Below are 25,000 nucleotides of genomic sequence, written 5' to 3'. Positions count from 1 at the left end.
ACACACACGACAAACACACACACACACGACAAACACACACACACACACACTTACTTTTTACACACACACGACAAACACACACACAGCTCATGCGACCATTAAAGTACTGCGGTACCAGGTCTTACCGTATTAGTAAGCAAGGGAGAAGTGGCGGGGAGGGGGAGGGAGGAGGGTGGGGGAGGAAGAAGAAGGGGTAGGACGGGGGGAGGAGGTGAAGTAGTGAAGGAGATGGGGAAGAGGAAGGGGGAGGAGGAGTACTAGGAGGAAGGAGGGGTAGGAGGTGTAGAAGGAGGAGGGAGAAGACGGGGAAGGGGAAGGAGGGAGGAGGAGGTGAGGTGGGGGTAAAGCATGACTCACCACCCCCCCCTCCCCTCCCCATCCACGGCTAAAGGGAATCACCTGCTTGAGAGAGAGAGTGTGTGTGTGTGTGTGACGTCAACATGAAGAGGTTACTTAACTAGCTACATCCCTATAACGACGACATTCCTTTAACAACCCATAGCAGCTCGTTAACATCCATCCATCCATTCATCCACCCATTCATTTATTTATTCATTCATTCATCCATTCATCCATCCATCCATTCATCCACCCATTCATTCATCCATTCATCCATCCATTCATTTATTCATCCATCCATCCACCCATTCATTCATCCATCCATTCATCCATCCACTCAGCCTAGTCCAAGATGTAAGGCTCATATCCTAGCCTCCCCTAGCCAAACCAAAGATACACACCTCTATACCTAACCAGAGCCTATCCATAGCTACACCTTCCCCTGTCTGTCTGCTATTAACCTCATCCTATATCATAATCCTTCTACATTATTCGGCAAGATCAAGCCTCTTGTCACCATCATTATATTTCACTATACTCTTCCTTCACCATATATTCCTCTCTCACAGTGCATCATCCTCCTCCTTCACCCCTCACCATCCTCCTCCCTCCTCCCTCACCATCATCCTCCTTCACCATCATCCTCACCCCTCACTATCCTCCTCACCCCTCACCATCCTCACTCCTCACCATCATCCTCACCCCTCACCCCTCCTGTCCTCAATCCTCACCCCTCACCATCCTCCTCCCTCACCATCCTCCACCCTCACCATCCTCCTCCTCACACCATCCTCCCTCACCATCCTCCACCTCCTCCTCACCATCCTCACCCCTCCCCATCCTCACCCCTCACCATCCTCCACCCTCTCGCATCTCCCTCCCCTCCCACCATCCTCCACCTCCCCTCCTGTCCTCCCCACCCCCTCCCACCATCCTCACCCCTCACCATCCTCCTCCCTCACCACCCTCCTCCCTCACCCCTCACCCCCGTAACAATAAGCCACGGTGATAGTATCTACAGAAAGGCCGCGACCCTTACTAGGGGCTAACACCAAGTACCTGTTTATATAAGGGAGGTGGTGACAGTGGTGACGGTGCTACCTGTCAGTAAGGTGACAGGTAACAGTGGTGCTCGATAGTAGGTAACAGTGGTACCTGGTAATATGTGATAGTGGTACCTGGCAGTAGTAGATGACAGGTAGGAGTGGTACCTGGCAGCAGTATATAGATGGCAGGTGACAATCGCAGGTAAGTTTATTAACCCTGGACTAGCAAGGTCTGGCCAGGTGATCTTCCCCAAAAATTATTAGGTGTTACGTCTACAGCAGCGGGAGACACGTCACATGTAAGCTTTAATCACCAGTAATACTAATTGTGCGGTGATAAACGGCGACTATGAGCATCTCACTTAAGCGATGACACTTAAGATAAAAACTAGGATAGATCTGCAGGTGCGGGAGACGACCGATTTGTTGAGAGTAGACCATATTTGGTACACGACAAAACCAGTTGGGACCTCCTGCCTGACAGCATACTTCCCGCCCCGGTATCTTCCTCTTTACGAACAGTCACACACAAACCCGAGGCTTTTTAATGCTTGGATCTGTCTGTGTGGGACAAGACTTCTCTGAAAAGACTTTGACTGTGGTAGAGAGAGTGTGGTTAATATTGGTTACAGCTCAGAGCCCGGTCCAATTTTGGTTATTGAGGGAGAGTCGAGATAGGAGCATCCCAACTTGAAAAGGTTCGATTCACCGGCGCACACGGCCGTGGGAGCCGCGGCCACACGCACACACGCACCCACACACCTACATGCACACACCTACACGCACACACCTACATGTACACACCTATACCATCATCCTTTCGTGTACACATAGACACATGATGATAAGTACGCTAAATATAGTGTACATGTGTACACTAAAGCAGTATACACCTAGTGAGCAGTACAAGGCCACGGCTAAAAGCACATTCACACGTACATGTACACACCTATACCCCCATCCCTTTATGTGCACACACACACATGTTTATAAGTTATACGTGTGTACACTTCAAGCTGTAACACACCTACAAGGCAACAGCAAGATGCACACACGTACAAGTATGATCCCTAAGGCGGACACTGGTACACTATCACACGCACACACACGGCACACCCTTAACACTGGGCACGCACACACACACACACACACACACACACACACACACACTGCTGCTAAGATTTTAAACAGTACACACATGTAAGTATAGACGTTTCCATTCCTTCGTCACACATACTCCAACATATCCACCCCCCCTCACACACACGTACAAATACGCACACAAACATGTTATTAAATACAAACTTTGTACTTTGTATATGTGTGTATATATATCACAAACGTTATACATGTAAACAAACAGACATGATTAATGGTATATCAACACCCCATTACTTCTTCCCATAACACCACCCTCACCTCACTCCCCTCACACCCCTCACCTCCCCTCACACCCTCACCTCCCCTCCACCTCCTTCACACCCTCACCTCCCCTCCACCCCTCACCTCCCCTCCCCACCCCTCACCTCCCCTCCCCTCACACCTCTCCTTCTCCCCCTCCCCTCCCTCACACCTCACCTCCCTCCCCTCACACCCTCACCTCCCCTCCACACTCACCTCCCCTCCACACCCCCCTCACACCCTCACCTCCCCTCACACCCTCACCTCCCCTCACACCCTCACCTCCCCTCACCTCCCCTCACCACGACCAGATGACGTTTCCTCTATTACTCGGGAGAACAGATTACCTTAAGGGCCTCTGAGAATGACGAGAAACAGCCACATAAAAAAGATGGTGGTCAAGATGGAACCCAAATTGCTCAGAGACTCTACCTGTAATTAGCTAATGTCTTCCTGACTACCCGTGAGAACATTAACTCATGATTTTTTTAAGAATGACCAATAAAAAAACAAATTTTTTAACAGAGTTCCAAGATGGCGTCTTAATTGTTCTGAGACTCGACTATCGTGCCTCAGATACCGTTGTGTTGTCACGGGAGAGGGGGGGGAGGGGTCTGAGAATAAGGTCTGTTACTTCACTACCTTAACTACCTCTCAAGGGTTAATGCAGGTATCTGTCGCTTGAGGGTCACCTTAAAGTTAAGGGACAGGGGCTAGCTGCTGCTCAGGACACAGGACGGGGAGGGGAGGCGACCACTCAAGCGGAAAGTAAAAAAAAAAAAGAAAAAAAAAGGAGAATTGCCTCTTAAAAAGTTAGGGAAGGAGAAGTTGCCACTCACAGGATGAGGGACAGCTGGCGCTTAAGGGGTGAGAGGCCAGTGACAGCCTAAGAATATGGGATAGTTGGCGCTTAAGGGATGAGGAGCAACTACTGCTCAAGGGACGAATAATTTAGTGATAATTCATGAATACGACATTAAAGCCGTCGAGGGAAGGGCTGCCGGCGAGCGCTTGAAGGGCAGCCCAACACTCAGAATGTGGGGAAGCGCTCAAGTGGGTGATTAAATGTCAGCGTGTGGATCACCTTATAAATACTTCATTAAAAATAACACCACACAGCCGCCCTTAATAACACACACAGCTGTTATATCAACGGTGATCAGCTGCTGGTCAACGGTGATCAGCTGCTGGCCAACGGTGATCAGTGTTACAAATATACCACGAACAGAACCACGAAGCCGTACCGAGTGCACAAGAACCTTACCGAAACCAAACCACCCTAACCTACTCAATACCACCTTACCTCAGCTTAGGTCAGCTTACGTTACCTCAGCTTAAGTCACGTTAACCTTCAACCACAAAACCAAATAATTTGGTGGTCCTGTTCGCGGCATTTTTCCAACACTGGTCAGCATCATCTGCCGTCGGCGCTAAGTGAGACTAAACTTTAACAGACTTAGATTCACTTCACGGAAAATTGACTCAGCGATATGTGGCGATGATAACTGAGAGCGATAACTAACGATGATAACTGAGAGCGATAACTAACGATGATAACTGAGAGCGATAACTAACGATGATAACTGAGAGCGATAACTAACGATGATAACTGAGAGCGATAACTAACGATGATAACTGAGAGCGATAACTAACGATGATAACTGAGAGCGATAACTAACGATGATAACTGAGAGCGATAACTAACGATGATAACTGAGAGCGATAACTAACGATGATAACTGAGAGCGATAACTAACGATGATAACTGAGAGCGATAACTAACGATGATAACTGAGAGCGATAACTAACGATGATAACAGAGCGATAACTAGCGATGATATTAGTAAGACGGACTAAGCGATAACGAAGATAACAGTAAGAGGGGTTATTATAGTGGACGATATAGTGTAGTTCGTTATATACACCGACTCAAACCGTGTTGTAGAAGCTTTGTGTTGGGCATCGATTCTGTTCTGTATTTAGCAAGGGTATGGAACCTCTCTCTCTCTCTCTCTCTCTCTCTCTCTCTCTCTCTCTCTCTCTCTCTCTCTCTCAGCTACAGGAGGGTAAGAACCAGGTCACTCGCAGGCAGACACCCAACATTAGTAATCTGTAATTCCATCATCGTGTTGTGACAGGTGAGGGAGGGTGAGGGAGGGTGAGGGAGGTGAGGGAGAGATGAGGAAAGGTGAGGGAGGAGGGTGAGGGAGATGAAACACCCTGACCACTACACAGATGACGTCACAGTGTTTACTAAGACAAGAACTTATAAAGAAAAACAATAAAGTATAAAATAGAACTATAAAATATACATATAAAATATATACAAACAGAATACAACTCAAAAAATATCTCTTTGTATACATAAGTAATTTTAAGTACCTACCATGTATACACACTAGTACATTTACAATATCACCTTTATCGTAATTAATTCGTAGTAGTGGTCATGTCAACACCTAACACGTCACTTTCCGCATAATTAAACGGTAGTAGCGGTCATGTCAACACCTAACACGCCACTTTCCGCATAATTAAACGGTAGTAGCGGTCATGTCAACACCTAACACGTCACTTTCCGCATAATTAAACAGTAGTAGTGGTCATGTCAACACCTAACACGCCACTTTCCGCATAATTAAACGGTAGTAGCGGTCATGTCAACACCTAACACGCCACTTTCCGCATAATTAAACAGTAGTAGCGGTCATGTCAACACCTAACACGTCACTTTCCGCATAATTAAACGGTAGTAGCGGTCATGTCAACACCTAACACGCCACTTTCCGCATAATTAAACGGTAGTAGCGGTCATGTCAACACCTAACACGCCACTTTCCGCATAATTAAACGGTAGTAGCGGTCATGTCAACACCTAACACGCCACTTTCCGCATAATTAAACGGTAGTAGCGGTCATGTCAACACTCAACACGCCACTTTCCGCATAATTAAACGGTAGTAGCGGTCATGTCAACACCTAACACGTCACTTTCCGCATAATTAAACGGTAGTAGCGGTCATGTCAACACCTAACACGCCACTTTCCGCATAATTAAACGGTAGTAGCGGTCATGTCAACACCTAACACGTCACTTTCCGCATAATTAAACAGTAGTAGTGGTCATTCGTCTTAATTAATTTTATCTGGACATGAAGTTTATTTTACACAAGATGGGGGATTAATTTGCGTGGTGTGAGTGAGTGAGTGAAAAGCATTAATAGTTTATCGGTGAGTGAGTGAGTTAGTGAGTAATGCTTTAAGATTTCTCGGCCAGTGGGTGAGTGATAAACGCTTTAATATTTCTCGTTCAGTGACTGAGTGACTGAGCGACTGATACAACTTTCAAGTACGCAACTAAAACTCGTAATAATTTGGGCGGTAACGTAATGAAAAAAATGGGCCTATATAATTCCAATCAAATCTCAGTTCAATAACCTGTGCCGAGAGTAAATCACATTCACCTGGACCCAAATAAATAACAAAATCACACGTTCTCGGATCCCAAAACGAGTAAAAAAAAAATCACACGTTACGGAACCAAAAAAAATAAAAAAAATTCACACGTTCTCGGATCCCAAACAAATAGAACAAAAATTCACAGGTACCTGGATCCCAAAACAACTCACAGCAGGTATTCAATCAAAACAGAGGGAGAAAAATTCACAGTCATCAAGAACCATCTAACACGACAGAACACAGAGTAGCAGAGCGGCCTTGACCCAGAGTGTGTGTGTGAGGGATAGCTGGGGAGGATGGCAGGTAGCGTGAGGAGCCTTGTCACGCTACAGCCATCTGCAAGGACAGGAGGAGTCTACCTCCACCATCTACCATCAGAAAAAGTTCCACAGACGAGACATAAACCTTCAAATACAGGACAAAAATTGTTCCAGAGACAAAAATAAAAGTTCTACACATTAAAAAAAACTTCACAGTCAAGACGATACAAAAAAGTTCCACCGTCATGAGGGAAGTTCCACACAAGGTACAAAAAGTTCCAATTGTACAGTAATAAAGTTTCACCAATACAAGGCAGTAACGTTCCACACGTAAGACAATCAACCGCTGCTCAAATCTATCATCTGCGCAGCCTGAATCTATTATTTGCGTAGCCTGAATCTATCACCTGCGCAGCTTGAATCTATTATCTGCGCAGCTTAAATCTATTACCTGCGCCGCTCAAATCTATCATCTGAGCAGCTTGATTTTATTATCTGCGCAGCTTGAATCTATTATCTACACAGCTTGATTTTATTATCTGCGCAGCTTGAATCTATTATCTACACAGCTTGAATATATTATCTGCACAGCTTGAATCTGCCATCTGCGCAAAAGAAGTATATCGTCTACGCAGCTCAAATCTATTTTCTGCGCAACCAAAGCTGTCGATCTGCTCAAACACTATCAGTTATCGGCGCCGAGCAAGTTCATCACGCATGGTACTCAAGTGCATTATTTGCGCAACACAAGTCTCCGGTCTGCGCAGTTCAAATCTATCATCGGCGCTGTTCGTAACAACCATCCGCGCAAATACTATTAACCATCGACACAGAACAAGTGTATCATACGCGGTCTTTAAATCTATCATCTGCGCAATATTAGTCTTCTGTCTCGGCTAACAATCATTCGTCTGCGCTAACGAACATCATCATATGAGTAATCAGTTCCACTACCGGCGCTACCAATTCTGCCATCTGCGCAAAGAAAGTTAATCGTCTGCGCTAACCAAATAATCATTTGCGCAAACAATTCCACCACCGGCGCTAACGCAGTCAACAATCTGCGCAAAGTCAAACACGTGCGCTAACAATTCCGCCATGTGAGCAAAAACAGTAATTCATCTGCGTAAAGAATTCACCACCAGCGCAAACGATTCCATCACCTGCGCAAACACTTCCACCACCTGCGCAAACACTTCCACCACCAGCGCAAACACTTCCACCACCTGCGCAAACACTTCCACCACCAGCGCAAACACTTCCACCACCTGCGCAAACACTTCCACCACCTGCGCAAACACTTCCACCATCAGCGCAAACGATTCCATCATCTGGGCAAACACTTCCATTACCCGCTCCAATAATTCTACCATTTGCGCAATCGATGCCCTACGCGGATTTCCAACTAGCGTTACAGACAGACAGACAGACGCCTTACTGTATTGTCTCTAAACACCATCTCTTCTGTTTTACTTGTTTTAGTTAAGGATGTTCACTATATCGGGGAATTAAATGATATCGGTATCATTTATATCGGGAAATCAAATGCTATCGGTATTACTTAATTAAAGATCTTAAACGCCGGTATATCGGAAAAAATTACTGTGAATGTTATCGGCTTTTGTAAACAAGGTTCATTATATCGGATTAATATCGGAGTCTCGTGTATAGTTAGCCGATATCAATCTTTCCCGATATATACACCATATATTTTGTATTTTCGTCGTAGTCTGTTATTATCCCTACCTGTCTTCTCCTCCCTCCCTCTCCCTTTTCCCTACCTTCTCTCCCTTCCTTCCTTCACCCTCTCTCTCCTTCCCTCCCTTGCCTGCCCCAACCCCCTCCCTTACCTGCCCCAACCCCCTCCTTACCTCCTTTAACCCCTCCCTTACCTGCCCCCAACCCCCCTCCATACCTACACAGCCCCTCCTTACCTTTTAACCCCTCCATACCTGCTAGGCCCTCCTTGCCCCAAACCCTCCCGCCCCTGCCCCCAAACCTCCACCACCTACTGACCCCTCCCACCCAGCATCGCCCTACTGACTTCCATACCTGCCCCCTTCCTCACCCACCTGCCCCCAACCTCCTTACCTGCCCAACCCCCTCCTTACCCACAACCCCCCCTCCCTCACCTCTGTTGCTTTGCCTTGTTGCCATCTCTGTTCCTTTTAATTCATCAACGTTATCGAAACCTCGTTATTACCTCTACCATTACACCTCCCTATTATTACCCTCCCTCCCTCTCTCTCCCTTCTTCCGCCCTCCCTCTCCCTCTCTCTCACTCACTTTCCTATCTCTCTCAATTTCCTCTCTTTCTCTTCTCCCCTTTTCCTCCTTTCCTCCCCTCCAACCCTCTTCCCCCTCCTCCCCCTCGCTATCATAGGTAAAAGGGAAGTGGGGCGAGATGAAGAGAGGAGGGAGGAAAAAAGGGAATAAATAGGACATAAGGAACACAAGAAATAGGAAGAAAACAAGAAATGGGATAAAAGGAGACAAGAAATAAGAGAAAAATGCAAAAAATCAATATATGTAGATCAGAGAGAGAGAGAGAGAGAGAGAGAGAGAGAGAGAGAGAGAGAGTTAATAATACACGTCATTTGGTTATAAGGAATTAGATAACATACAAGTTCTTTCTGTAGAATTAAATATCATCCAGCGATTATTAAAGAATTAGATAAGATACTCTTACTTTGTTATCGTCTCTCTTCCTCTTATCGTTCCTCTTACTCTGTTATCGTCCCTCTGTTATCGTCCCTCTGTTATCGTTCATCTTATTCTCCTATCGTCTAAATATCACAAAATGGTTTTAATATTCGAGAAAAAGGTGAGATGTGTCAGGTGAGATGTGTCAGGTGAACTGTGTCAGATGAGCTGTGTCAGGTGAACTGTCTCAGATGAGCTGTGTCAGGTGAGCTGTGTCAGGTGAGCTGTGTCAGGAAAGCTGTATCAGGTAAGCTGTGTTAAGCTTTCATAGACAGCTTACAGGAGAGTGAAATTGAAAGGTTCATTTAGTTCAGAATAATACAGGTATATAGAGTAGTCAACAACAACCACCACAACAATAACAACCACAACAATAACAACAACCACAACAATAACAACAACCACAACAATAACAACAACCACAACAATAACAACAACCACAACAATAACAACAACCACAACAACAACAACAACTACAACAATAACAACAACTACAACAAAAACAACAACTACATGGCAGAGTTGATTATTAGAACTCTCTTGAAAGGTTACCTGATAAATTCTCGGCATTTAAAGATAATTATTAATACTATAACACAAATCTGTAATAAATTCTGGACATCTTTAAAAAAATTAATAAATGCCATAAATACCTGATAAATTCTATACAATTACCTCTAAGAATTTATTAAGTAATACGTAATCAATACTAAATAATTACATCCAGGAATTTAAGTAATTTAGTATACCTGATAAAAGCTATATACCTGTACTTATCTCCAGGAATTTAATTAAGTATATAAGTACCACATCACCTGTACTTAAAACACCTGACTTGATGTTGATAAATACATAGAACAGTACTCACGGGGTTAAGATATCGTACTCAAGGGGTTAAGATATCGTACTCAAGGGGTAAGACATCGTACTCAAGGGGTTAAGACATCGTACTCAAGGGGTTAAGATATCGTACTCAAGGGGTTAAGATATCGTACTCAAGGGGTAAGACATCGTACTCAAGGGGTTAAGATATCGTACTCAAGGGGTTAAGATATCGTACTCAAGGGGTTAAGACATCGTACTCAAGGGGTTAAGATATCGTACTCAAGGGGTTAAGACATCGTACTCAAGGGGTTAAGATGGTCGCACTTGGCGGGTTAAGACATATCGTACATCGTACTCAAGGGGTTAAGATATCGTACTCAAGGGGTTAAGACATCGTACTCAAGGGGTTAAGACATCGTACTCAAGGGGTTAAGATATCGTACTCAAGGGGTTAAGATATCGTACTCAAGGGGTTAAGATATCGTACTCAAGGGGTTAAGCCTTCCATCTGACCTCCCAGAATCATAGGACATATAACAAGTCGTATCCTTAGGTATTATAGACCCTCTCGAGTCTTATAGAAAGGTACTGAAGAAAATTATACAAGTGGTCGGGTGTTATAGAGAGATAGTGAAGACAAAAATTATACCCTGGGTGGAGTGTCTTAGAGATAATTAAGAAAATAATTATGCTCACGTATAATACAACTTTTGCTTCTAAACTAAACCAGAGGGAAAAAAAGTTGATGGGATAAGTTTCTCAGTAGAGAGAGAGAGAGAGAGAGAGAGAGAGAGAGAGAGAGAGACTTCCCTACCCCATGAGAGAGAAAGAGTGAGAGTTTTTTACCCAGTTTAAGAGATATTTCCTACACCCTGTAAGAGATAGAGATACTGCCCTACCCCGTGTGAGAGAGAGAGAGAGAGAGAGGACCCCTACCTTGAATTAAAATGGGTGTAGAGTTTTTTCCCTGTTCTTAATAGTGTATTATGCTTCCCATACTAAATCTTGTCCATTAAAACCACGGCGAAGGATCTCTCTCTCTCTCTCTCTCTCTCTCTCATGGTATGTTTCTTTGGATGTGTACCTATCTGTGTGTGCGTTTGTGTGGTTGTGTAGATGTATGTGTGTCTGTATGTGTATGTAGATATGCGTGTGTTTTTTGTGTGTTTGTGTAACTATGTAGGTATGCGTCTGTACGTGTCTGAATCTGTTCGTGTGTGTGTGTGTGTGTGTGTGTGTATGCTATTTGTGTGTTTTATTCTATTCTTTGTAAGTACTGGGAGCAAATTGGGTAATTTTTCTTAGATTACACTAGAATCGATAGACGTAACGTGTCACGCAATTCAACGTGTGTGTGTGTGTGTTTGTGTGTGTGTGTGTGTGTGATTTTTCGCTCTACCACTAATAAATAAGTTATCGTAATTGTTGTTGTTGTTATTATTATTATTATTATTATTATCGTTGTTGTTATAATTAAATGGCAAATAACAGACGTAACAGCCAGGGTCTTCAAGCACAGTTCACTAAATTTTCTACAACAGACACAGAACAACAGGTCAACAACAGGTCAACAGACACAGGACAACAGAACAACAGACGGCGTATATATAACAAGCAATACAATCTCTCTAATAATCGTAAAATCTAAGCGAAAAAAAACCAAGATTATCAAGATTATGAATTATTTATCGCCAATTCTTCGTTTTATTTGTATTAGTAACGTGAAGAGTTAATTTATAAGTGTAGATATCATTGTTATTATCAGTTATTATCGTTATTTTATTAGTATTATTAATATTATTATTCATTATTATTATTACTGCTCTTATTATTATTATTATTATTATTACTATCATTATTATAATTATATCGTATAGTCCCTAACCCACCTATAACACCTTTCTATATAATTACCCACCGATTATACAACCTCTATATAATTCCCCCTACATAATATTTCACCTTACCATCACCAGCTTAAATTTTCCCCAGAAATAATATAAAATTCCCTATATTATTCCCACCTCTCGTTCTTTACCTCCATTAACAACAGTAAACAAAAGAATTATATCTAAACAATAAATCAATCATACAACGCACCTGATATATAACAAAATCTCTATAATAATAATTGGGTTTCCAGTTCTATTATTTTATTATAAGTCAAAAACAAATTATATTAAATCCTATTGCAGTCAAGGAGATTAAATTAATATAAGTGGTTTATATATCTGCCTATAACAACATATTTACAACACTATAACCGCATTTGGTATATAACACAACCCGTTATTAATAATTTGCTATCAAGCTGTATATCAGGTTTAAAAAACATTCTTCACTATCAACTGGTTTAAATTTCCTCCTAAAACAAGATATAGTTTGGGTATATATCTTCTTAGGAATCGATATCTTAATTAATTAGTTCCTCTCACCTTTACCTGTACACACACACACCTGAGGAGTCATTAACATACCAGGTAAATGAATAAATGATGGAAAGAATTCATAACTGTTCTAAATTTATCCTATCAATAAACGGTAACTTAATATCTGTCGTTTCTTTCAACTTATAAAACTAAAAATTATTGTTATTCATTTCCATTATACACAGTTAGACATTAGTGAAAGATGAAATCGTAAATACCTAATATATAAATATATAAATAAGTTTTTTTTTTCCTCTCAAAGAAGTAAATTTCTCAAGGATTATTTTCCGTGTTATGCAGAAATAAAACAAACGATACAATATGACACACCGATTAAATACAGCGGATTTATTCCTTTAAACATCGATCAACATCACCAGTAGGGCGAAGGTATTGGAGGGAGGGGTGGGGAGGGGGGGGACGACAATGGTGAGGAGGGAGGGGTGTTAAGTGTGGTGGGGGTCATAATAATGCTATACCAACTTAAGACTTGTTATTGGGGTCTTGATGGGCCATAGATCGATACAAGATGGAGGGAGGGAGGGAGGGATAGAGGGAGGGAGGGAGGGAGGGAGGGATTCTAGCGAGTGGTGCGGATAATGTTTTTTTTACCTTGGCGGCAATAAGTGTTTCTGGTTACCCGGATTTATGTGTGGATATCGCTGTGTGCGGGTATCCAAGCTGAGCGGATAGTGTCGTTTATCGATGTTTACTTTCGTGCGGGTAATGCCATGTGCGGGTAACGTCGTGACCGAGTATATCCATATTGGTGCAGGTATCCACGTTGGTGCGGATAACCTCATGTGCGGGGTTCAACAATACCATGTGCGGGTACTGTAAGTCAACGGCGGTGGGGTGGGGTGCGGTGTGGGTGCGGGGCGGGTAGTTAGCGGCAAGTAGCGGTGCGGGTAGCCAGGTGCAAGCATAACACGGCTGAGAGATAATTAAAGGTTCAGGTGACCCACACACCTGTCCTGATTAATTAACTCTATTACACTGTTATACACCTTCTCCCCCCCCCATCAATTCACCCACCCTTTCCATCCCCGCTAATCCCTTCCATTCCTCCCTTTTCCAGTGCTAATTATTATATTTTCTTCCTCTTCCACATCGTTATTTCCTCCCTCCCATTCCATCATCTTTCTCTTCGGTATTATTATCTGTTTTAATTCCCCGTTCCTTTATCTCTGTTCCATCCCTCTTCTCTCTCACGCTGTCCCTCGCACCCATTCCGTTATCCCTCCCCCTTGGCTTGGTAATTAGGACGCTAATATAGTTTATAGGAAGGGATGGGGAGGTGGGGAGATGGGGAGGTGGGGAGGTGGGGAGATGGGGAGGTGGGAAGAGTGAGAGAAGGAAGGTAGGGAGAGGAAGGAATATGTAGAAGGAAGTTAGGAAGTTGGGGAAAGAGGTTCATCCCCAATCTTCCCCTAATCCCCCTTTACCATCCCTAACACCCCAACTTTCCTCCCCCTCCCCCTCCCCCTCCTCCTCCCAATTCCTCACTTACCACCTCGCCTCCTCCTCCTTACTTACCAACTCTTCCCCTCCTCCCAGCTCACCACCACCATAAAGAAGCCAACCAATGCTGTGTGTGTGTGTGTGTGTGTGTGTGTGTGTGTGTGTGTGTGTGTGTGTGTGTGTGTGTGTGTGTGTGTGTGTGTATGTGTGTGTATGTATATGTGTGTGTATGTATATGTGTGTGTGTATGTATGTATGTGTGCGTATGTATGTATGTGTATATAGGTGCATGAATATATGTGCGTGTGTGTGTGTGAGTTAGTTATTACAGATCAATTTACCGTGAGTATAAACGTTAAAATTCAGAGGTACAGTACTTTACATTAGAGACTACAAAATACAGAAACCGTACCCTGTATCACACTGTACCGGCGCTAGATACCATAAACCGTATACTGTATCACACTGTACCGGCGATAGATACATAAACCGTATACTGTATCACACTGTACCGGCGCTAGATACCATAAACCGTATACTGTATCACACTGTACCGGCGCTAGATACCATAAACCGTATACTGTATCACACTGTACCGGCGCTAGATACCATAAACCGTATGTATCACACTGTACCGGCGCTAGATACCATAAACCGTATACTGTATCACACTGTACCGGCGCTAGATACCATAAACCGTATACTGTATCACACTGTACCGGCGCTAGATACCATAAACCGTATACTGTATCACACACACGTGGCGCTAGATACCATAAAGTATACACTGTATATACATAAACCGTATGTATCTGTACCGGCGCTAGATACCATAAACCGTATACTGTATCACGTACCGGCGCTAGATACCATAAACCGTATACTGTATCACACTGTACCGGCGCTAGATACCATAAACCGTATACTGTATCACACTGTACCGGCGCTAGATACCATAAACCGTATACTGTATCACACCGGCGCTAGATACATAAACCGTATACTGTATCACACTGTACCGGCGCTAGATACCATAAACCGTATACTGTATCACACTGTACCGGCGCTAGATACCATAAACCGTATACTGTATCACACTGTACCGGCGCTAGATACCATAAACCGTATACTGTATCACACTGTACCGGCGCAGATACCATAAACCGTATACTGTATCACACTGTACCGGCGCTAGATACCATAAACCGTATACTGTATCACACTGTACCGGCGCTAGATACCATAAACCGTATACTGTATCACACTGTACCGGCGCTAGATACCATAAACCGTATACTGTATCACACTGTACCGGCGCTAGATACCATAAACCGTATACTGTATCACACTGTACCGGCGCTAGATACCATAAACCGTATACTGTATCACACTGTACCGGCGCTAGATACCATAAACCGTATACTGTATCACACTGTACCGGCGCTAGATACCATAAACCGTATACTGTATCACACTGTACCGGCGCTAGATACCATAAACCGTATACTGTATCACACTGTACCGGCGCTAGATACCATAAACCGTATACTGTATCACACTGTACCGGCGCTAGATATAAACCGTACCCTGTATCACACTGTACCGGCGCTAGATACCATAAACCGTATACTGTATCACACTGTACCGGCGCTAGATACCATAAACCGTATACTGTATCACACTGTACCGGCGCTAGATACCATAAACCGTATACTGTATCACACTGTACCGGCGCTAGATACCATAAACCGTATACTGTATCACACTGTACCGGCGATAGATACATAAACCGTACTGTATCACACTGTACCGGCGCTAGATACCATAAACCGTATACTGTATCACACTGTACCGGCGATAGATACATAGTATACTGTATCACACTGTACCGGCTCTAGATACGTAAACCGTACCCTGTATCACACTGTACCGGCTCTAGATAAAAAACCGTACCCTGTATCACACTGTACCGGCTCTAGATACGTAAACCGTACCCTGTATCACACTGTACCGGCTCTAGATTCATAAACCGTACCCTGTATCCCACTGTACCGGCACTAGATACGTAATCCGTACCCTGTATCCCACTGTACCGGCGCTAGATACATAAACCGTACCCTGTATCACACTGTACCGGCTCTAGATACGTAAACCGTACCCTGTATCACACTGTACCGGCGATAGATACAATAAACCGTATACTGTATCACACTGTACCGGCGCTAGATACCATAAACCGTATACTGTATCACACTGTACCGGCGATAGATACAATAAACCGTATACTGTATCACACTGTACCGGCGATAGATACAATAAACCGTATACTGTATCACACTGTACCGGCTCTAGATACGTAAACCGTACCCTGTATCACACTGTACCGGCGATAGATACAATAAACCGTATACTGTATCACACTGTACCGGCGCTAGATACGTAAACCGTACCCTGTATCACACTGTACCGGCGCTAGATACCATAAACCGTATACTGTATCACACTGTACCGGCTCTAGATACATAAACCGTACCCTGTATCACACTGTACCGGCGCTAGATACGTAAACCGTACCCTGTATCACACTGTACCGGCTAGATACATAAACCGTACCCTGTATCCCACTGTACCGGCGCTAGATACATAAACCGTATACTGTATCACACTGTACCGGCGCTAGATACGTAAACCGTACCGTATCACACTGTACCGGCTCTAGATACATAAACCGTACCCTGTATCCCACTGTACCAGCGCTAGATACATAAACCGGTACCGTATAGATACGTAAACCGTACCCTGTATCACACTGTACCGGCTCTAGATACGTAAACCGTACCATGTATCACACTGTACCGGCTCTAGATTCATAAACCGTACCCTGTATCCCACTGTACCGGCTCTACCGTACGTATCACGTACCGGCTCTAGATACGTAAACCGTACCCTGTATCACACTGTACCGGCTCTAGATTCATAAACCGTACCCTGTATCCCACTGTACCGGCACTAGATACGTAATCCGTACCCTGTATCACACTGTACCGGCTCTAGATACGTAAACCGTACCCTGTATCACACTGTACCGGCTCACGATACGTAAACCGTACCCTGTATCACACTGTACCGGCTCTAGATTCATAAACCGTACCCTGTATCCCACTGTACCGGCACTAGATACGTAATCCGTACCCTGTATCACACTGTACCGGCTCTAGATTCATAAACCGTACCCTGTATCCCACTGTACCGGCACTAGATACATAATCCGTACCCTGTATCACACTGTACCGGCTCTAGATACGTAAACCGTACCCTGTTTCCCACTGTACCGGCGCTAGATACAAAAAGCGACAAACAGACCACTTATAAAGTCCTAAGTCGTAAAAAACCATAACAATTACATAATACAAAATACAAAAAATAAATCCTTTATTTTTTATTACAGTCGCGGGTCTATTTCGTATTTTAAATGTGAAAAAAATTACCTAAAGGAATACATTCGTTATTAATTTGTTATACATTTATACACTATATAAACCAGAGTTAATAATTACGTTTAGATATTTCACAAACGTGTATGTATAGATGTATGTATATATATGTATGAACAGGAGATAGATTGATTGAGAGCATGTGTATGTATATCTCTGGACACACAAGCTACCCTCATCGCCAGTATATAATCACTCGGTCTCAGTCAGAATGTTTAAAACACAATTTAAAGTCCATCATGAAATCAACCGAACCTGACTTAACCTAAACTGACCTAACTTAACCAAACCTAACTTGACCTAAACTAACCCAACCTAACTTAACTAAACCTCAACCCGAACTAGCCAAACCTAATCTAACCTGTGTTCTGTCTGTAATAATCCCACTAATAATTACAAGTCCCTCAGCCGTCACACTTCCACATCTGTGAGTCAATAAACCATTAAGTGCGGCAGCCACACATTATATTTCTTACCGAGATTATTAAGAGAAATGAACACATTAGCACCATACATTATATACCAATGGCCTGCTACATAACGGACGGAGGAACACCACGAAACACACACACGTTACTATACAACACACACAACCACACTCTTACAACAAACACACTACTGCAACACATCACAACACACAAAGTATTACAACACCTCCAAACACTTAACCTAACCTAACCTCCTCCACCCTCTTACGTTAACCAAAAAAATAAAACACAAAAGCTCCACTAATAATAACAATAATAATAATAATAACACAGCAACTTAACAATTACACAACTATCACAGGAGTCAACACACCGTGAATACAACACCGGAATAGTGACCCCACGACCCACCTAAATATACACAAAAAAAACAGAAATACAATAAGGTGGTGTATGTGTGTGTGTGTGTATGTGAGAGAGATGTATATTGTATAAGATGAGGTTGGAGATTTATACATATATACATATAAAAACTGGTTAGCAGATTCACTCACACATACAGTACATACATACACATACAGAGATGTAGCAGATTTACATACATATACGGCTAGAGGAAACATCACCAACATCTTCACCATCACCACCACCATAAACTCCACCACCACACAAAAAGTACCACCATCACAACCACACCACCACAATCACCACACAAAAAGTACTACCACCACACAGCATTAGGGTCATATCTAAGGGCTGCTACATGTCCCTCCCACCCCCCCCTCTCTCTCTCCTCTCCCTGTAGCCTTCGCTCCCCTTAAGCGGTTGCCCACATTCCCTCCAGGTCTAATTTTGATGTAACAATCGCGGCCGTTTTGTAATTAGTGTAATAGTGAAGAACAGAATCATCTTCCTCACCTGGATTATCAGTCAGAGTTTAGCTGGAGTCACAGGTAACATCACAGACACACAGGTTAATCACCATCCCTAACCCAACTCTGCCTCTACCTGCCCACCTACCTAACCTAACCTTACCTACCTGTACAGAATAATTTTTACACCTGTTCAGTAACCCCGCTATGATGCAACCAGAATTTATATAACCAGTGAACTGTACACACACACACACACACACACACACACACACACACACACATTTACCACCTACATTAATTGATTTGTTAGGGTTGTTTTTTTTACAGGAATTTTGATATATTTTTTTAATGAAACTGGTGAGTAATTAATGGTTGGTGTCCTCAAGTGGTCATTTTCAGGCCATTTAAAACACTCGGAACAATTCCACTGGAGCTAAAAAGTCATTATTAATTCATTATAAAAAACAAGACTCACAGTAGCGCTGAGAAATTAATCTGGCGGTAGTGGACTGACTCACAGCAAATTATATCACTGTGGGGGTAAATTTAAACCATTTTCTTTTTCCTTTTTAAGTTAGAAAGATAAATGGAATTAAAATATCAGAGGAGAGATGATTTCACTCCCTCACACAAACACCCGGTGTAACATCAGTCGCTGTTTGGGAGTCTTAGAAATGAAACCTAAATCACACTACAAAAATATTAAAATCCACGGCTATTTGAACCTACACACTCACACATACAGACATACGTACATATATTCAGGCGTATCCCAAGCGTCGCCATCACCACCCCCACCACAAACCCATCTCCCTCCCCTTCTCTCCCTCTCTCCAAGCTCCTCAACCATTCCTTATGTTACAAATTATCCAATAACTCGTAGAGGGAGATAAAGGCAGGAATAATGCGGCTAAGTGTATGATGGTCAGCTCAAGGTGGAAGAGGAACACACACCCAAAGAATCACTGTCCCACCAAACGCGCCAACCAACCATCAACCAAGGGCCATTTTTTTAGGTAAATAATATTTTCACGCACCAAAATTATCCCCGATAATTCGTACACGCACAAACCAGAATTATTGTCCCTAATTGTACTCATGCTCGCCAGGCCAAGGTCGGAGGGGCTATAGGTGACCGCTCCTACACCAACCCCTTCAGCCGGTACTGTTTCTACAGTATTAAATGAAGGATCAACTTGGCCCTCCCTCCCTCCCTACCTCTTCTCTCACATTACCTCACAACCCGAAAAATCAACCCCAATTGTAACCCCGTTTTTCAGGTGTTTCCAAGTGACTGATTATAACAGCTCCTCGGGGTTATAATGTGAAGTGAGTTATAAAGACACACTAGTACACGGGTTATAAAAAGGTGTTGTTGGTTGTAGCTGTGGCCAGGTGAAGGAATTAGACCTCACCCCTGAACTGCCGTAGAGATACATGCTATACATGGAGACAGTAATGACACAGGTATAGATGATAATTAGACTCTTACCTGCTGTGGTTTGCCAGCTGAGTCCTCCGATGAACATTTTGCTGCAAGAAAAACGCAAAAGATGTGAGTTGGTAAAGAACAATTATTGAACGCGGTATAACGGTATAAACTTTCATAATAGAAATATATACTTTATATCTTTTTTATATATATATGTAAACTTTTTTTAATTTTCATGTTTCCGAGTATACGGTTTTAAGTCACTCGTCAACTGCTTCTCCTCTAACAAATATATCATTATTCTCATAACTCTTTTTATTATACATATTAACATATCAACGCTGAGTGATTTACTGATCTCCATACAGTCACAAAGCTTTTTTTTTATAAACAATTATTATATCATTTGTTTCTCATGACTATTATTTCTTTGCACGGAGAGAACAGCCAACTTGGTTTTCCTCATGTGAGATAAAGAGCTCTTTTATTATTAATCCTTTGTGAGGTGACGGAGAGTTTCGCTCATCATTTCCACCATTATGGCCAAACATTGTGTGAGGAGATTTTTCGCCAGCAAAAGCAGTGGGCGACGTACCCTGGATCGTTGGGCACTTCACTGGGGGATCCCACGGGGTTCTCCACGGTGGCAGCGGCATCCATGATCATAATTGCAAAGTAGTGGGTTTAGCTACGTTATAACTACGCCACTAAGTTAAAACTAACTAAGAGAGGAGCGGTACTTCTCTACGCGACCACACACAATACCGTACTACCAACTGGTGAGCACCGAATCTTCTTACGGCCCACCGCCAGAGGGAGTGGGCGGAGCTTAAGCTAGTTGCCAGTTGCTGACCTGAGTTTTGTATTGTACTTAATTTTGTCAAGTTTTAAGACTTTGAGTAGCTGGCTGGTGGTAGAGAGCGAGGTAGCCAGACCCACTACACTCTGATGTGTGAGTTGCGACGCTCCCGATGGACGTCACGCGGAGAACACAATGTGATTTATACCAAACTTGTCCAAATCTTTTCGGGTGGGCGGAGCTAAGGCATGACTGACATGGGATCAGGCCCTGTGATTGGTCAAGTGGCAGGAACATTTTATGACGTCACAAATCACTATCACAGATACCAGTGCACTCTAGGGATGGATTACCGAACTAAACCCGGCTAATGACTCCCCCAGGATTCTGTGGTCATAATTCATAATTACTCAGGAGTCAAAGTAACTTTTGATTTTGAGAATATTAAATCCATTATAATTCTCTCCTCGGATTAATAATCGGCTAAGTTTTGAAAGTCAAATTTAGTAATTGGTTATTAGTTCATAATCCGGGAGAGATTTTCACAGTGGTATGATGGTGCCTAATATATCCCCCGCAGGCACCCTCCGCGCCATCTGTTGGCCACCACACTAACTACCGCCAGACCTCTTCCTCCCCTCTACTGTGACTTGGTGTCTCTTATACAGGAGGCTGGTGTGTCTCACTACCATCTCTTGTGTCACAACGGCAATACTCTACCTCACTGTCTACCACTACCCCGAAACTCAATTCCAGTACCTCGCCACTTACCACCTGTACCTCGCCACTCAATACCAGTACCTCGCCACCCCACCACCTACCTGTACCTCGCCACTTACCACCTGTACCTCTTCGCCCCACCCACCTACCTGTGCCTCGCCACTCAATACCAGCACCTCACCACTTACCCACCTGTACCTCACGCCACTCAATACCAGTACCTCGCCACTTACCGCCTACCTGTACCTCGCCACTTACCACCTGTACCTCGCCACTCAATACCAGTACCTCGCCACTTATCACCTACACTGCCTCGCCACTTACCACCTGTACCTCGCTTGCTCCAATACCAGCACCTCACCACTTACCACCCTGTACCTCGCCACTCAATACCAGTACCTCGCCATACCGCCTACCTGTACCTCGCCGCACCACCTGTACCTCGCCACTTACCCACCTACCTGTACCTCGCCACTCAATACCAGCACCTCACCACTTACCACCTGTACCTCGCCACTCAATACCAGCACCTCGCGCCATACCACCTACCTGTACCTCGCCACTCCAATACCAGCACCTCGCCACTTACCACCTACCTGTACCTCGCCACTCAATACAAGCACCTCGCCACTTACCCACCTACCTGTGCCTCGCCACTCAATACCAGCACCTCGCCACTCACCGCCCACCACCACCTCGCCCTCAACATCTACACTACACTAGGTCAACAGCCAAATCAATGAGATAACTATGGGTTAAAAATTCTCTGGCCGCCGGAGATATTATACTTTTGATTAAACTGTGTGGCGGTGAGTGTGCCAACCAGGGTACCAGGAACGGCGGACCGGTGTGACTGGAGAGGCCGGTGTGACGTGGAGGCCGGTGTAATGAGGTGAAGGCCAGTGCTCGACGGGAGAAGGCCGGTGTGACGTAGGGAGGCCGGTGTGATGTAGGAGAGGCCGGTATGACGTAGGGGGGAGGCCGGTATATGATAGGAGAGGCCAGTGTGATGTAGAGAGGCCGGTGTGATGGAGAGGAGGCCGGTGTGACGTAGGGGAGGTGACCGGGTGATTTGACAAGGAGGCGGGCCGCCCGGTGTGACAATGGGGGGGGGTGGCCTGCCAGTCTATCTAGAGGGATGGAGGAGGGTGTGGAGTGGAAAGACAGCAGAAGCATCTATCCATCCATCTATCCATCCGTCTATCCGTCCGTCTATCCGTCCGTCCGCCCGTTCGTAAGTCCGAGACAATTAGTCCTACACACAATAACTTCGCCAAGTGTGATCAGATCTTGACCAAATTTGGTACACAACAACACGTCACCTTGACCTTGGTTGTGATCAAGTTTCAGGGAGTTGGGATCATAACCAACAGACTTACAACCACTTGAACACTAAATACCACACAACTGTACAATAGCGGACGATGCGGGGAATAACTCGTTCATATTCACATCCTGACAGAAGTTATTGTAGTCTGTCTGTCTGTTAAGTCTTGTATAAGCTGTGATTTTATCTGAAAGTCTGTGTTGTGACTCTGCGTTAGTCAAGGTGAGTCTGTCTGTTAACTATTTGTCTGTTTCCCTGAGAGACAAAGAGAGACAGGCAGAGACAGAAATGATGAGAGACAGATAGAAGATGAGAGACACAAAGAGAGAGATAGAGACAGAGATACCAGAAGCTATAGAGTATAACAGAGTCCGGCAGTTCTCACGTTATCAACAAACATTAAAGCAAGGTAATTATAACACAGAGTTGGTGAGGGGGAGGGGGGGGGGAGTACTGCGGTGTGGGGGAGGTGAGGTGAGGTCCTTGGTTAGGTTAGGTTAGGTTAGACGTGATACCCTTTACGTTCAGAACTTTCAATTTAACAATCTTTTTTTTTTCTCTAAGATCTTTCAATTTATTTTCAAACTTTTTCCTCAGTGGGTTCAGAACTTTCAATATATGTGCTGTACTTTTTAACTTTTTCTTATTTCCTTTAGAACTTTCTAATCTCTCTTAAAACTTTTTATTATTGGGATCCAAACTTTCATAAAACTATAATATCTTTAATCGCTATTAACATTTTTCAATTTAACTTTAGTTTTTATTACGAGGTGCAGCTAAAACTTTCATAAAAAATAAAGTAATATTTTCAAAATCCTTATTAATAATTTTTATATCATATCAAATTCTTATATATAATTCCATACTTTCACAAAATTACCCAATAATTACTCTTAATATTTTGGGGATCAATTATGAGTTTTATTATTAAATTCCAAACTTTTTTATATAGGGACAAGACTTCTATCAAAATATATAAACTTTCCTTATTTCATATACCTTATTTTTCGCTTTAAATTATAAGTTATATTTATATTTCCGATTATATAATAAATTCTGTCTATGGGTCCAGAATTTTTCATCTTAATTTCAATATCAGATTAAATTCTTACTTTATTGGCTCAGATTTTTTACATAGAAAAAAATCACATGTTTCTTTTATCGCTACTGATGTCTTGAGGTATGGTGGTGAGGGGAGGTGAGGGGAGGAAGGGAGAAATGGGGGAGAGAGGGAATGTGAGGGGAGAAACGGGGGACAAAGGGGGATAGTAAGGGGAGAAAGAGGGTAGGAGACGGGATGAAGAGAGAAAAGTAAGGGGAAGATAGACAGAGAAAGAAGAAAAGAGGATAAAAACATAGAACGAGAAAGACCAATGGTGAGGGGAAGGTGAGGGGAGATGAAGAGGAGAGATGAATTAAGAAAGGAGGAGAAGATGAGGGAAAGATGGAAGGGGAAAGAGGGAAAAAAGGAACGGAAGATAGAATGAGAAAGGGGGAAGATGAGGGGAAGACGGAAGACGATTGAGGGGACAATTGACTAAGAAAGAGTGAGGGAAAGTGAGGGGAAAAGGCGGAAGAATGGAGATAGAAAGAGGGGAAGATGGAGGGGGGGAAAAGGGGAAGATGGAGAAGGAAAAGAGGGGAAATTGAGAGGGGAAGATGGAGAGGGGAAAGAGAGGAAGATGGAGTGGGAAAGAGGGGAAGGTGGAGGGGGAAATGAGAGGAAACTGTCACTGACGCATCATGTGTTACACCCAGGTATTTGTGGAGTCACAGGTGGACCACTGGCCAAGACCATGATTAATATATGGACCACTGGCCAAGACCATGATTAATATATGGACCACTGGCCAAGACCATGATTAATATATGGACCACTGGCCAAGACCATGATTAATATATGGACCACTGGCCAAGACCATGATTAATATATGGACCACTGGCCAAGACCATGATTAATATATGGACCACTGGCCAAGACCATGATTAATATATGGACCAC

The 25,000-nt window shown here is 43.5% G+C and overlaps 1 long non-coding RNA gene across 1 annotated transcript in view; it reads right to left on the bottom strand.

The window, feature by feature from the left end:
• Nucleotides 1-20,939, bottom strand: part of LOC121879641 — a 60,207-nt gene extending 39,268 nt beyond the window's left edge. The window contains exons 1-2 of the long non-coding RNA XR_006091385.1: nucleotides 20,748-20,939; nucleotides 20,213-20,253 (exon numbers count right to left, since the gene is read on the bottom strand). This is a non-coding gene — a long non-coding RNA (uncharacterized LOC121879641). The remainder of the gene's footprint in view (nucleotides 1-20,212; nucleotides 20,254-20,747) is intronic.
• Between the last annotated feature and the right edge of the window lie 4,061 nt (nucleotides 20,940-25,000).

The sequence above is a fragment of the Homarus americanus genome, unplaced genomic scaffold (assembly GCF_018991925.1).
Source record: "Homarus americanus isolate GMGI-L3 unplaced genomic scaffold, GMGI_Hamer_2.0 scaffold47790, whole genome shotgun sequence".
In the NCBI taxonomy this organism is placed as follows: domain Eukaryota; kingdom Metazoa; phylum Arthropoda; class Malacostraca; order Decapoda; family Nephropidae; genus Homarus; species Homarus americanus.
The sequence above is the reverse complement of the archived record's forward strand: the minus strand, read 5'-3'. Positions and strand labels throughout refer to the sequence as shown.